Source organism: Diceros bicornis, chromosome 18 (assembly GCF_020826845.1).
Source record: "Diceros bicornis minor isolate mBicDic1 chromosome 18, mDicBic1.mat.cur, whole genome shotgun sequence".
Classification (NCBI taxonomy): Eukaryota; Metazoa; Chordata; class Mammalia; order Perissodactyla; family Rhinocerotidae; genus Diceros; species Diceros bicornis.
Window position 1 is genome coordinate 56,862,654 of NC_080757.1, and position 16,291 is coordinate 56,878,944.

Sequence of the window (16,291 nt, forward strand, 5' to 3'; positions counted from 1 at the left end):
AGAGTTAAATAGTCTTGGTCTGGAGGATACCAGGCGTAGTTGAAGATGTGGTATGTTAATGAAGTCAGGCATATTAAGGGAATTATGAATTCTGAATGCTTCTGGAAAGGAGGGCAAATAAGATAAATGGATGGAAAATAGGAGAAAAAATTATAGGGTAAATGTAGGAGGCCCAATGCCCGAATAATAGAAATTCCATAAAGAGAGAGAAAAATGAAAGGGTACAAATCATCAATGAAAGTCATTCCATAAAATTTTCCAGCATTGAAGGACATGAGTTTTTAGAATGAAAGGGCCCACAATGCCCAGAGAAGATTCTACAAGATTCCAGAGAGAAAAATGGGTTACATGAAAAAGATCAAGAATGGCTTTAGATTTCTCAAAGGCAAAAGCAGAGGCTAGAAAGCAACAGAGCAATGCCTTGAAATCATGAGGGAAAACTACTTCCATCTAGAATTCTATACCTAGCCAAACTAGTGAAGCAATGGAGGAATAGGCTTTCTCAGCATTAATGTCTTTAAAACTTTTCCTCTCTCCTACTCCTTTTCAAAAGGAAGCTACCAGAGGACTTGCTCTATGAAAATAAGAGTGTAAACTAGGAAGAAGAGCACATGAGGTAAAGAAAGGAGATGCAACACAGAAAAGAGTTGCCAGGGTGACAGTGAAAACATGGGCCAGGCGAAGAGGGCAACCAGGCCAGACTGCAGGGGGTCAGAAGCTCAAGGAAAGATCTCTTCCCGAAAATAATGAAACTGATGTGTGAAACAATCCCTGGTGTGAATAAACAGCTTGACTAGATAATTAGGCAACTGGCAGAACATTTGGGATAGAATTACTTACAACTATATAGAAAACAAAGCAAACCCTCAAATATAACAAGTATCAATGCTGGGGCAGAGTGATGGAAGTTGTGCAACAAAGAAAAAGTAATTATAGTTCATAACGTGGCCCAGCTGTGGATAGCATTTCTGTAAGTGTAATAACGTGAACACTGAATTTGAAACTAACCAAAATTATGATACGATTAAGTTGGGAGGTAGGAGGCGTGCCTGTATGTGGTGGGGTAGGGTAGGCAGCCAAATCCTCATCTTCTGTGTGCATGTAATGCCTAAACCCAAAAACATAAGAAGTATCAATGTAAGCATGTAACTTAGAAGTTTGGAGGTAAATGCCAAAAGGCTCAGCTGGAAGATTTGAAAGTGGTTCACTCTGGGCAAGAGGAAATAGCAGGGGGAGAGTGGCTGGGGACTGCTGATTTTAGAAAACAAAATTCTTATGGGGAATGTAGAGGTTGAATTTTTTCCTCAGACCCAGTGCCTGCAGAACAAGCCCAAGCTCTGATGCCTGTCATTCAAGGCTGTCAATGGTCTGGACCTTGCCTACTGCTCTAGTAATGTTCCTGTCTTATATTTTCCGCAACAGCATCACCTACCTTCTTGTAGGTCTCACGCATGCGTTTTGTTCTCACACTGGCGCCCTTGCTTCTGCATGACTCTTTGCCTGGCTTGCTGTTTTTTCCTCACTCCCTGCAACCTCCACATGCCCCACCTTTTTTCTGCCTTCCTGTGGGCTATTTTATTTTTAGCATTCCATTTTTATCTATCTATAGTGTTGTTGTTTTTTTTTTTTATGAGGAAGATCAGCCCTGAGCTAACATCCATGCCAATCCTCCTCTTTTTGCTGAGGAAGACCGGCCCTGAGCTGACATCTATTGCCAATCTTCCTCCTTTTTTTCACTTTTTCTCCCCAAAGCCCCAGTAGATAGTTGTATGTCATAGCTGCACATCCTTCTAGTTGCTGTATGTGGGACACGACCTCAGCATGGCCGGACAAGCGGTGTGTCGGTGTGCGCCCGGGATCCAAACCCAAGCCGCCAGTAGCGGAGCGCACGCACTCAACCGCCAAGCCACGGGGCTGGCCCCTATCTGTAGTGTTTTTTGTGTGTGTGTGTGAGGAAGATCAGCCCTGAGCTAACATCCGTGCTAATCCTCCTCTTTTTGCTGAGGAAGACCTGCTCTGAGCTAACATCCATGCCAATCCTCCTCTTTTGTTTTGCTAAGGAAGACTGGCCCTGGGCTAACATCCATGCCCATCTTCCTCCACTTTACGTGGGACGCTGCCACAGCATGGCTTGACAAGTGGTGCGTCGGTGCGCGCCTGGGATCCGAACCCGGGCCGCCAGCAGCGGAGCGCACGCACTTAAGTGCTAAGACACAGGGCTGGCCCTATTTTTGCTTTAAACAGTCAATTATCTTTTAAAAACATTGAGAAATGAGAGAAAATTATTTTATATTTATCATTTCCAAAATTCGTCCTTTCTTCTTGTAGATCCGAGTTTCCTTCTGGTGTAATTTCCTTCAGCCTTGAGCACTTCCTTTAACATTTCTTGTAGGGCAAGTCTGCTGGCTGTGAATTTTTTAGCTATGTGAGCCCTGGTCAATATTCAGCTCCTGGATCCTTGGTAGTTCTTCCTCTGGTGAATTTCCTTTGCTTGGCTTTGTGGAGACTTGCCCTACACTTGCTCAAGTTAGTATTCAGCCATAGACTTGAGGGGAGTCCTATCCAGATTTCTGGCACCTTTCCTGTACAACTACTTGTCTCCAGTACCCTGGCTTTTTCTTTCTTTCTGGTTTCTCAAGGACATCACTCTATGAATGAAAAGCTTACAAGTTAGGAGAGCCTGACTCTAGTCACTCTGATACACTGATTCCGTGGGAATTCTTAATGTTAGCTAATATCTCTCCTAGTCATTCGTGGATTGAGGTGTCCTTGAAATGGTGGATGTTTGTGGTGTGTATGTATGGCTGTGTTTTAGTGGATACATACCAGGTACATACTTCCTTTTCCTTTCTGTCTTATGACCTATCTTTATTCTTTCCTCTCTATTCAAGTTTATATACAGCCCAAAACAAAATATGTTCCCATTTATCTATACTCTAAATATCATAAAATCAAATCAAAATACTGGTAGAGAATTTATGACAACAATTTATGTTCAGAGTGAGAGGCACTTCAAAGTCCTAATGTGCAGCCTGAGTTCTTGGAGAGTTTAAATTGTGTCAAAATTGCTTTACCATTCTGTACACCTTGTTGTATTCAAATTTGTTAACCTGCTGTTTAACGTTCAGCAGAAAGCAATGCCCTTGAAAATTCTCCTTTGGGTTGTAAATGAACTTCAATTCTGTGTTTATCTTTCTGAATTGAGGAGGTAAAGTAACCGATTCCCATAAGAGCAGGGGTGGGAGCAGCCCATCTTCTTCCCTTTGCTTTTCTTCTAACGCTAGCCAGCCCCTGGTGTGTTTGTATGTAGTTGAGCATTCCTGTGATGTAGATACAGGTCCATATGCACAAACTGGCCCTTTGCAAATTCACAACTGAAATCCACTCATCTATAGAAAATAAAGCCATTGTTAAAAGTGTCCATTGCATTTTAAATCAGCAAATCTGAAACCAATTTTCTTTTTTTTTTTTAATTTTTTATTTATTTTTCCCCCAAAGCCCCAGTAGATAGTTGTATGTCACAGGTGCACATCCTTCTAGTTGCTGTATGTGGGACGCGGCCTCAGCATGGCCGGACAAGCGGTGCGTCAGTGCGCGCCGGGGATCCGAACCCAGGCCGCCAGCAGCGGAGTGCACGCACTTAACCACTAAACCACGGGGCCAGCCCCCAATTTTCTTAATTTGAGTATAAATCTATTTCGTCAATTGTAACAAATGTACTGCCCCGGTGCAGGATGTTGATTGTGGGAAGGCTGTGCATGTGTTGGGGCAGGAGGTATATGGGAAATCTCCGTACCTTCCTCTCAATTTTGCTGTGAAACTAAAACTGCTCTAAAAAAATAGAGTCTTAAAAACAAACAAATCTACTGGGCTAATATGGAGCAGAAAAACAATAAAATTCACATGTAACGGACATTTGCCGTGTATTTGGTATCTAGAATCCAAACACCTGATTATTTGCAATTCTCAAGTAAACAGCGGAAGGGTCTCCCTCCTACCATGGAAGCTGAAGGGCGGATGGCCTCTCCCAGCCTGCAGGCAGCGGAGCACAAGCACAGATGGAGAGTCTGTCCCCTAGAAGCTCGACTTAGGACTTTGTGTCTTGAGAGACTGACACAGAGGTGTAGGATAAACAGGGATTTCTTGCAACTGAAGCAGTGGGTCGGTCAAAGTTCACTGGAGTGTTGGCAAATACCTGCTGGCAGCGACACAATGGTGTCCCCAATGGATAGTTCCAGTGGCAAGATCTTGGACATAGTCTCAGCTGCCTAGTCATATGACCGCCTGTTTGGATTTAACTTTATACTTTGTGAGAGCACTGTCTGAGAGCTGGCCTCGAAGAAGATGGCATGATTGAAATTTTGTTTGTACACGTGGGTGTATGGTGAGGGAAGTGCTAACCAGTGACCTTCAGCAGGTGCCCCAGAGCTGCACGTACCTGCCCCACCCTCCTGTCTACTCTGGCTGTCCTCTTGGGGAACCCCGAAGGCTGCACTTTCTCCCAGAGTGCAAGATCAGGCAAGCTCTCCTCTTTGCCGCTGGTCCCTGGTGACAGTCCCCCACCTCAGCACCAAAACAAATCAAGTCCTTACCTGCCTCCTTCCCCAGTGAACCCTGGAGCTCAGATGTCCTTGCCACGTCCCGCCTGCTGGCCTCCCTGGCTGCTGTATTACTTCAGAGAGGTAGTGGGGGAGAGAGAGGGGCAGGGGTGTGTGGTCCAGCCACTATCCCCCCTGAACACCTGAGTGTGGCCCCCTTGGATTAGACAAGGAAGGAGGGAGTGACACCGATGAAGAGGATACTTCCAGATTCCTCTGAGGCAGACCTTTAAACAGCAGTAGAGTAGAAATCTCAAGAGGGTGGATTGTGAAGCCCGCAATCTCAGCGGCACTATTTACCGACTGTGTGGGCTGGGATGAGTTCCTTAAACTCTCTGTGCCTCAGTTTCCTCATTTGTAACATGGGAATTATAATAGTACCAACTTCATCAGGATTTCTATGCTCATTAAATGTGCCTGCAACAGTTCTGGAAATGTAGGAAGTACTCTACAAAGGTTGGCTGTTACGGCCCTGTGCAGACAGAAATGTGATGTGTTGGAGACAGACTGTGGATCATGAGAAAGGCCAGGCTCTTTTCAGTGAAGCATTGTATCTGCCCACACTGCCAGGCATCGGACGCTATGGTAGCGGTGCTACACATGCAAACCCAGTCACCAGATGCATTGCTGATGGAGATGGCTGCAACAAGTCCTCCCATAGGAATGCACACACTCCTCCCAACAAGAGGTTGAGTCTATTTCCCCACTCCTTAACTCTGGACTGGCCTTGTGACTTTTTTTGGCCAATAGAATGTGGCCAAAATGACACTGTGTGCCTTCTGACAATTGGCCTCAAGCGGCCTTGTAGCTTCTGCTCTTGTTCTCTTGGATCCCTCTGCTACCATGTCTGGGTTAGAGCTCGGTCTAGCCTCCTGGAGGAAGAGAGGCTGAGTGGAGGAGAATCGAGGCACCCAGCTGAGAGCTGGCATGAACTACCAGACACAAGAGTGAGGCCATCTTGGAGTGTCCAACTCCAGTCCAGCCACTGGATATCTGCAGCTGCCTGGGTAACCCCAGGCTGGAGCAGAAGGAAGCTGATCCCAGCCCCAGTTGCTGATCCATAAAATCATGAGCAAATACGTGGTTGATTTTTTAAGACTTCAGACTTTGGAAGACCTGGAGGGCAGCTTCACAGGTAGCTGGGTTGTTCTTGGGCCGTGTCTTTGGGGTAGAGCAGCTGCTTAGACTTGAGAGCCCCCGGAGCAGTGGCACTTCCCAACTGGGCTTCAGCAGAGGGCTCAGGTGTGCTGTCTGTTCACCCCTTGCCCACACATGTGGAAACCGTTATTTCTTACATCGCTGCTTTTCAGATCCTAGACACCGGACCTGGTTGCTGAAGAAATGCAAAGCCCTAAGCAGTCAAAAGAGAGTGGCTGATCGAGGAGGATTGTACATCCAGAGGGAGGAAGATCCAGTTGAATAATATCACCTACTGAAGTAGAACGAGGGAAGGACCAGATGGGGTCTTTAACCAAAGAGTAATAAGAGTCTTTCAAGGAGATTCTATCGGAATATTTAAAAAATGTTCTAGGACCAAAAAAAAAAAAAAAAAACCCATGATTTTTAAATTAAAAAATTCATTAGACAACCTGGAAAAAGAGGGTAGTCTTTGTTGAAATCCAAATAATTGGTACACAGGACAAAAAAAAACTTTTTTAAGGTGTAAATTATAAAACAAACAAGAGACTTGGAGGATGGCTGCCAAAGAGAGAAGGGAGCACAAGGAGAAGATGAAAAAAAGATATATTAATAGGTAAATGATAAAGATTTTCCTCATCTGACAAAAAGAGAATTGGGTTTGCAGATTAGAAGGACTCACAGGCACCCAGGTAGGATTACCTCTGAACAGTAGGCTTCGAGGCTATCCTGGTGAGACTTGGGAATTCCAAGGAGAAAGAAGCTTCCAATGGCACGAACAGGTTACTTAAAAGAAGGAGAGTTAGCCTAACTTTGGACTCTTTCTAGTTTCTAGCACTGGAGTCAGGAAGACACCAGGGCAGGGGAAACAGGTTCCTTTGAGCTGGGTGGGTGTATTTATAAATTCCCCCAGCGAGAGGTGACACGTGTCTCTACACCCAGCCAAGCGCTGTGGTTAATGACACTGCTCTGGTTGTTGAAATGGTGTCAGCTGTCAGAAACCTACTTATTCCTTTACCCCAAACACCTTTCTTGCCAAGCTTCCCTTTTGGACCCCAATCATATCACCTGATGTGGTTCTTCTGGTTTCATTAGCCCCTAACTCTGAGGTACGGAGAATCATTGCAGTTTTCTGACCCCCCCAAAATAACAAGTAATGCTAGGTCAATACGACGCGTCTATGGGAGAAGAATTCCCCCATGGCATGGGTTCGGCTATGCCAAGAGCTTTTCTTTCCTTTACCCTCACACTCGGAAGGAGTGTGGTGCCCACACGACGTGAAAGGGCCTGCTGGGCCAGGTTTCTTACTGCCCTCTAGCTCAGCGAATGGTGGAAACACTCTCATGCATCACCCTGGCTGTGCTGTTTGCTTTGAGATCTTGAGGAAACTAGTGTGTGTGTGTGTGTGTGTGTGTGTGTGTGTGTGTGTGTGTGTGAAGGTCAGAGCAAAGCCTCTGGTTTCCTGGTTCCCAGGTAGCCAGCACACTGCTGCTCTGTGTACCCGCCCAGAATGTGGTAATCCACAGAAGGTCGGGTTTTAGTATAAACCAATTTGCAAACAATTTTGTGGACAAGTGTAAGTCCTCGGACTTGGTAAGGTGTACTTTCCTCCTTCTGTGAACGCAAGTGTCTGACTTTCACCTCTCCTTTCTAGACCGGTCAACAGGGTGTGTGAGGATGTCCACGACAGCAGGATGAACACGCCACCATCCCCTCCCAAGTAAACTCAGACCTTCCGTCACCAACACCAACATCTGTCATGCTTCTTGATCTCTCTAACGCACTCATGGCCCAGGGATAGCTTCTGCACGCTGTTACTTACTCGCATTTTCATCAACTTCAAAGAATCCAGGATGACGCCTCACTACCAAAAGAGCAAGAATGAAAACTGTGACCTGGGAGCAAGTCGGGGAACAGCGGGGGGCAAAGCAGAAAACTGTGAGCAGTGTTAGAGTCGTACTTCAACCTTTTGAATCCTCTGCATCTGCTGACTGAGAAACGTGAGCCCCAGGAATGTGAGAAAGAAGGAGCAATGTTAATTAAAAGCAGATGGATTAGTAACAGTGTGGGGACCTGATCGGTGAGTTCTGAAAGGAGGGAGGAAAAGAGAGACTGGTGAAATGAATGATAAATGATGCTGTACCTTGACTGGACAGGTTGTGGCTCCACCTGTTGGTCAAATGCTCTATTCCTGGCCCAGGGTTTGAATCCTTGAATCTTTACAAGTTCACTCCTGGTAGGAAGAGCTCTTAGGGTTTGGAAGCCTGAACTTTCCCTTGAAGTTCTTGGTCCAAGCTGGAACAGGACGAGAAAAGGGGTGGGAACTATTAAGTATGACAACTTCTCTCACTGAACTGTGTGTTCCCGTCAAAATTTTATGTCAAATTTGTGAGAGAGCTAGGCTTCCAAGAAAGCCAGTTCAAACTGTATACCTGGTTGAGAGTCTTTACAGCAAGAAAGAATGACTCGATACTATTGGGAAACCAGGTCTAAGGAGGGAATGTCTGGTTAAAGGTTTTAGGCTTATTCCCAGAATTACAGTCAGCCATGTGGGTTAAAGACCACCCAGAAAGGACTCTCTTAGATGGGCTTCTCAGAAGCAGAGCCTGAGGCAGGGATTTGAGGCGTGTGGTTTATTAAGGGAGGGCTCTTCGGGAAACACCTGTAAGGGAGAGAGGCCAGGGACAACCAAGATGAGACCTCAGGTAAAGTCTAGCCTTGGGGATTCGAGCATAGATCACACCGCAGAATGATCCTGACCTAAGGCAACGGGGCAGGCCTTTGCACCCCTTTGGTGAGAAATTGGCTTCCAGGAATGGGGGTGGGGTGGAGAGCCCCAAGATTGTCAGGGTAAGGGGCTACCATTAGCCAAGGGCACAGGTGTCAGCCAATAGCCTGGACACTGTTGCACTGGCCCATGACAGGGATTTGGGCGGGTCCCCCTATAATGGTCTGTCATTCATGTCAAGCCAGATTCTGCTTCTGACAGTCTATCAGGAGATTACTCAACTCTAGCATCAAAAATGCCAGCTAAGGCTTTTCTTCAGGCTGGAGACAATTGTCTTTCTCAGAAGCGTGTGCCTTATCCCTCCTCCTCCTTGTGTGTTCCTTGGACAGTGTCCTGGGAGGGGGCTCTAATTGCTCCCCCAGTTAGGCCACTCGCTCTTCTCCCATGGTGACTTCTGGTAAGGCTCTGCAGCACAAGTTTATAAAAATGACTGTAGTTGATAAATACTAAGTGATCATTTTTTTTTCTTCCTACCTGCAATGTAGGATAATCTTTAGATGTATCTAGTGATGTGTGATGGGAGTGGAGGAAGTCTATTCTTTGCATCTTTATTAGAATGGGTCTTATGGACTAGAGCATTTTTAAGTTCCTATGCTCTGGACCCTCCCAGACCTCACCCTATATATCTCTTCATCTGGCTTTCCTCTGTATCCTTTAATAAACTGGTAATATTAAGTATTTCCCAGGAAGATAGATAACATTTTTATTACATCTTTTAAGGAGTACAATTCAGAGGAGTTTACTATATGGTTTAGTGTATTCACAAAGATGTTAAATTTTCCTGTATATTTACTGTATTAGAAAAATCCAGTCTACCTCCTGTGTGTCTCCTTTACTTTCATACAGAACACTTCACTTCTGACACTTTGGTCACCAGACATGGGGGTTTTCGCCATACTGAGCAGTTCTGTGACACCAGCTGAGTGTCCTGCAATTTAACTCAATTTAGTTCAATTCTGACGTTATCTACCTGGAGATAGTGTCCCATCCCACAGGTTAAGGGCTCGGTCCCACAAGACTCCTCCCACGTCACTTCAGATGCCAGTCACAAGTCCAGGTTGTCACCTGTACTTCTGACTGATTGGCTATAAATCTGAGGTTCCCATGACACCCCCCTCAGGTTCGATTAATTTGTTAGAATGGCTCACAGAACTCAAGGAAGTAAGGGATACAGAGGAACAGCCAGATGAAGAGATATATAGGGTAAGGTCTGGGAGGGTCCAGAGCACAGGAACTTCTCTCCCTGTGGAGTTGGAGTGTGTCACCCTCCAGGTACGTGGATGTGTTCACACACCTGGAAGCTCTCTGAACCCCATACTATTGAGATTTTATGGAGGCTTCCTCATGTAGGCAAGATCAATTACGAACTCGATTTCCAGCCCTTCTCCCTGCAACTGAGCAAAAAGGGGCCCATTCTGCCGGCTGCAATCCAGTGGCAATCAATTGCAAACGAGTCGGTGGTTGAGAAAGGAAAGTTTATAAGATCAGCTAGCACAATCGGAAGATGGAAGGTTAGTGTCCTAAAGAGCCATCTTAAAGTCATACAGCACCTTGAGGCAGTTATATAGGGGAAATGGGCAGGGAAGGAGGGGGTTTTGGGATGTCCACCATCCAGTGTGACGAACTTCAAGGCACCTCATGATCTCTTTCTTCTGTCATTTGTGATGGGCACCAACATAGAGTTTTTGTCTCTGGAGGTCATCATGTTCTTGGGGAACTCAGAGAACAAAGTTATCCTTATCACAGCCGGGAGATATATAGATGCAAGACTCATAGAAGTGGCAGATCATGTATTTTGCAAAAGTGAGAGGTGCTTAATCATCTAGGCTACGTGCAGGCTGGAGTGCGTTCTCAGAGACTAGTGAGTCAGGATCACAGTCACAATATTAATTCATTTCCCTAAGATGGCTTCCCTCATGCTAACTTAAGATCCAGCTGTTACATCCCCTCTTTGGAGGATAGGGGGTGGGGCTGAAAATTCCGAGCCCCTAATCACAGGTTGGTCTTTTTGATGACCAGGCCCATCCAGGAGCCCACCAAAGTCACCTCAATAGAACAAAAGACACTCCTATCACTCAGGAAATTCCAAGGGATTTACGAGCTCGGTGTCAGGAACCGGGAGCAGAGGCCAAATATTAGAACAAAAGATTCTCCTAGTGCTCTTATCACTTAGGAAATTACGAAGCTTTTAGGAGCCCTGTCCCAGGAATCAAGGGCAGAGACCAATATATACATATTTTCTATCATCTCACATTTACCAATTTCTTTGCTTGCCATTCCGTCTCACATTTCGGACCTTGTTAGGATCATTTTCTTTTTTCCAGAAATACATTCTTTATTTTATTATTTTTTTGTGGGGAAGATTAGCCCTGAGCTAACATCTGTCGCCACTCCTCCTCTATTTTACTGAGGAAGATTGGCGCTGGGCTAACATCCGTGCCCGTCTTCCTCCACTTTATGTCGGACTTCGCCACAGCACGGCTTGACAAGCGGATACGAACCCGGAGCCACTGTGGTGGAGCGTGCGCACTTAACTGCTATGCCACCTGGCTGGCCCCAAGAAATACATTCTTTAGAAGTCTCCATAGTGGGGCTGGCCTGGTGGCACAGCGGTTAAGTGCTCATGCTCTGCCTCAGCGGCTAGGGGTTCACAGGTTCAGATCCCAGCCTCGCGCTGACTCACTGCTTGTCTGATCATTTTTACAGTCTCTTGTTTCCTCATTTCGGGAATTGCATTTTTTTATTCCTTTAAAGATTTCGTACATATATGCCTTATATTCTGTATCTGATTACTCCAATATCTAAGATCCTTGGGAGAGGGGGGACTTAGGTTTTTATTGGTCTTAATGTAAGGGAATCCTGGGGGCCTAAATGGAGGCGACGCCTCCCAGAAAGGATTTGTATTGGCTTGGCTGGCAGCCAGGGAGTTCTACAGCCTTTATTCTCCTTCCAGTGTTTCAGCTTAATGTGAAAGCATCAGGTTCGGCCCCCTCCCTCAGCTACTGGCCCAAGGCTCAGTCTTTCTGTAGACTGCAGTCCTGATACTGACATTTGCCCTCAAAACAAGTCTGTATGTCTTGAGAGCTGGATGCTTCCTATTCCCAGCTCTGGTTTCAGCTCAAATTTGAGGGAGGTGGGAGAGAAGTGTGGGTAGCATAGGAATGGAGATCTCATTTACTATGAGCCCAGCAACGCATTACGAAGACTTATATTATCCAGGATATAATTGCTTTGTTGTAGGAGAGCCCTATAAGGTAGCTAATCCACAGTCCTGCCCATAGAGGAAATCCTATACCTTCAAAATCCTTGCTTTTGTTTATTTTTAATTTTGAAGCAATTTCCTGTTTACAGAGAAGTTGCAAGAATAGTACAAGGAACTCTCATACTCACCTCATCTGGATTCTCCAATTGTTAATATCTTGCCACATTTCCTTTATCATTCTCTCTCATTCTTTTTCCTGAACCATTTTCCCTGAACAATTTTTAAGCTAAGTTGCAGACATAATACCTCTTCATTCCTAAATACTTCAGTCTATATTTTCCATGAACAAGCGTATTCTCTTATACAACCAGAGTGCAATTATTTTAAAAATCAGATACTTATCATTCACATAATACTATTATCTAATCTACAGGCCTTAGTCATATTTTGTCAATTGTCCCAATAGTCTTTGATAGCAAATAAAATAAAATAAAAATCTGGGCTAATGTCCATTCCAAGATAACACATTGTATTTAGTTGTCATTGCTCTTAGTCTCTTTTAGTCTTGAACAGTTTCTCAGTCTGTCTTTGCTTTTCGTGACTCTAGCATTTTTTAAGATAATAGGTCAGTTGCTTTATAGAATATTCCTCTATTTGGATTTTTTTGGAGTTTCCTTAGGATTAGATTGAAGTTACTATGCCTTTTCAGTAGGAATTCCACAAAAGCGATGTTGTGTCCTTCTCAGAAGCACATGATATTGATTTGTTCCATTACTTGTGATATTAATTTTGATCACTTGGTAAAGGTAGTATTTACTAGGTTTCTCCACTGCAAAGTACTAGTTTTCCCTTTAATTGGTAAGCATTTTGTGGGAGAGAGTTTGAGACTATGTAGATATTTTATTCCTCATCAGACTTTCATCTATTAGTTTTAGCATCCGTTAATGATTCTTGCTTCAATCTGTAAATACAGATCTTCCTCAACTTACAGTGGGGTTATGTCCCAATAAAGCCATCCTAAGTTGAAAATATCATAAGTTGAAAATGCATTTAATACACCAAACCAACCAAACACCACAGCTTAGCCTAGCCTACCTTAAACGTGCTCAGAACACTTACATTAGGCCACAGTTGGTCAAAATCATTTAACATAAAACCTATTTTATAATAAAGTGCTGAATATCTTATGTAATTCATTGAATACTGGACTGGTTGTGTGGGTACAGAACGGTTGTTAGGGTAACGATTGTTTACCCTCATGATCACGTGGCTGATGGGGAGCTGCGGCTTGCTGCCGCTGCCCAGCATCACGAGAGGATCATACCGCATATCACTAGTCCAGGAAAAGATCAAAATTCAAAGTGCGAAGTATGGTTTCTAGTGAATGCTACTTCTACTGAAGTTGAACCATTGTAAGTTGGGGACCATCTGTATGATGTTTTCGAATAGTGATTTTCTAACTTCATTCCATCTACAATTATTTGGTGGTGTTCTACTACGAGAAAAAGCGTTTCTTCCTCTCCCATTACTTATTTATTTATATCAGTATGGACTCATGGATTCCTGTTATATTCAATGTGTTGAAATTCGTTACCATCATTAAATTGTCCTGTATTTAGCCAGTGGGAGCTCCTTGAAGCTGGCTTCTGTGTTCTTTTGATGTGTCCCCCATCCTTTAAGCGCTTCCTTACTTTCCGGGATAACAAGATATTTCAAATTCATCTTGTATGTTCCTTACTCGAGCCCTGGAATCAACCATTTTTTCCAAAAAGCCCTGGTCTTTGGAAAAGCCCATAGTGGAAAATGGTATTTAGGAACCACGTAGTGCCAAGATCTGGGCACCACATGTGGTCAATGTTACTGGAGTGTCATTGCTTCTAGACCCTATCAGTCGACAGAGCTAGGAAATTTATGCATACGTGTGCACATACACACGCAAATACATATGCCCTTACAGGTAACTCTGTCTATCCATCTGTCTGTCTATCCATCTAAAATCACAAGTTCATACCGATACCTCCAATCGCAGCCCAACACCATAAGCCTCATTGTTCATTATAGTCTTGCGCCTTTCCATATTTGTAACTTTCTTTTCTGATAATGAAAAAATTGGTTCCCATTATCCTTAATATGTTTACTTACTTGCTTAATCTTATGCTACACTGACAGTGGTTTCAGAATTACTCAGCCACAGCACACATGAAACAAACCTACCAAGTAGAATTCAATATTTGTTTGCAGTTCTTTTTGTCTTTATTCTGAGGATATATAATTGAAATATAGTTTTTCCCCTTCTGTGTGGTTACAAATAACATTTTAATATGATTAGGTTCATTTGTTTCTTTTTGTATTCCATTTTAGCATTTTTCCCCATGCTTGTTGATTTTAATTTTTTTTGAGTATATAGGGAACAAAGGCAAAACTATGCAAAAAAGTATATTCACAGAAGGTTGCTCCCTCCTCCCATCCTTTCCTACCCTCTTATCCCCTCCACCTTGTTCCTATTCACCCTCCTTAGGTAACCAATCTCACTAGTTTTTAGTATCTTTTGCTCGTGTTTTTTTCCCCCCCAAAATAAGCAGATACATTTTTTTCTTTTCTTTTCTTTTCTTTTTTTTTTTTTTTTTGTGAGGAAGATCAGCCCTGAGCTAACATCCGATGCCAATCTTCCTCTTTTTGCTGAGGAAGATCAGCCCTGGGCTAACATCCATGTCCATCTTCCTTTACTTTATATGGGACGCCGCCACAGCATGGCTTGACAAGTGGTGCGTTGGTGTGTGCCCGGGATCCAAACCTGCAAACCTTCAGGCCGTCCAAGCGGAGCACACGATCTTAACCGCTATACCACTGGGCCAGCCCCAGCAGATACATTTTTATTTTCTTATTTCTTCTTCTTCCCTACATAAAAGGTATAAATACTATAAATACTCTTTTGTCTTAACTCTTTTTTTAACTTAACAATAGATCCAATAGATATATCTTCAGGGCAAATTCCTGGAGAAGGGATTTTTTGGTCAAGAGGTAAACACATCCGTAGTTTTGTTTGATATTGTCAAGTTCCCCTCCACCAGGGCTGGGCCTATTGGCATTCCCACTAGCTACTATAAAAGTTCCTGTCTCTCTACAGCCTTGCCAACAAACGGTTGTCAAGCTGCTTTATTTTTGTCAATCTGATAGGTGAAAAATGGTATCTCAGAGTAATTTCAATTTGTATTTCTCTTATTATTAGTCAAGTTGAACATTTTTTCACATTGTTAAAGGGCTTTTGTGTGTGTGTATGTATGAGGAAGATTGGCCCTGAGCTGCCAGTTCTCCCATTTTTGCTTCAGGAGGATTGTCCCTGAGCTAACATCTGTGCCCATCTTCCTCTATTTTGTATGTGGGATGCCTCCAACAGCATGGCTTGATGAGTTGTGTGTAGGTCCACGCCTGGGATCTGATCCCACAAACCCTGGGCCCCCAATGTGGAGTGCGCGAACTTAACCACTACACTACTGGGCTGGCCCTGGTTAAGGGCCAATTTTATATCTTTTTTGAGAGCGTTGCTTTTCATGTTTTGTGCTCATTGGGTTTTTGGTCTTATTTCCTTCCATTTTTATGAGTCCTTTATGTATATATTAGAGATATTAACCCTTTATCTATGATATATGTCACAAATATTTTTTCCCAGTTTTTTATTTGTCTTTTGGTCTTATGGTGATTTTTTGCCATACCTAATTTTATTATTTCTATGTAGTCAAATTTATCAATCTTTTATTGCCTCTGGATTTTGAGTCATTTAGAAAACATTTTCCTACACCCTAGTCAAAGAGGTATTCACCCCTAAATTCTTAGATCTCTTGTCATTTCATTTTTTATACTCAGATCTCTGAACCATCTGGAGTTTATTCTTGGATGTGGTGCAAGTTATAGATTCAGTTTAATCTCTTTCCAAATGGCTATCTGGTTGTCTGAGCACCATTAGTCATGAAGTTGTTTGACCCAGTGACCCAGTGGTTTCTGTATGCACCTGGGTAGATTTCTGAACTTTCACTTCCACTCTGCTGGTCATCTGTCTATTCATGCAGTGGTACCACACTGTTTTAATAATAGAGACTTTATGGTATGTCTTAATATTTGATAGAGCTAGACATCCCTCATAGCTTTTCTTTTTCAGGTTTTTCTAGCTATTACACATTCATTCTTCACACGAATTTTAGTATCTATTTAGGATCTAGAAAAAATGTTTTGGTATTTTTATGGGGAATTGCATTATATTTATACATTTACTTGAGGAGAACTGACAAATTTATTACATTGAGTCATCCTTTCCAAGCACAAAAGATGACTCTCCATTTGTCCAAATATACTTTTGTGCCTTTCAGGAAGATTTTAATTTTAATAAAGATTTTAATAATTAATTCCTCATACAGAGTTTGAACATTTCTTGTTAAATTTATTGCTAAATATTTTATTTGCTCTGTTGCTGTTGTAAGTGGGTTTTCTCTGCATTGCTATATCCTCTCCCTTGCTATTTTTGATATTTATGAAGGCTATCCATCTCTGTATGTTAATTTTATACCCTGC

At 43.3% G+C, this 16,291-nt stretch overlaps 1 long non-coding RNA gene across 4 annotated transcripts in view; it reads left to right on the top strand.

Annotated features, from left to right (window-relative positions):
- Positions 1 to 16,291, top strand: part of LOC131417797 (uncharacterized) — a 188,827-nt gene that overhangs the window by 27,734 nt on the left and 144,802 nt on the right. The window contains exon 7 of one of the 4 annotated variants that reach the window (XR_009222759.1): positions 10,939 to 10,957. The exons of the other annotated variants lie outside the window; for them this stretch is intronic. This is a non-coding gene — a long non-coding RNA (uncharacterized LOC131417797). Of the gene's footprint in view, positions 1 to 10,938; positions 10,958 to 16,291 lie in introns of those variants that run through there. 4 annotated transcript variants of the gene reach the window in all.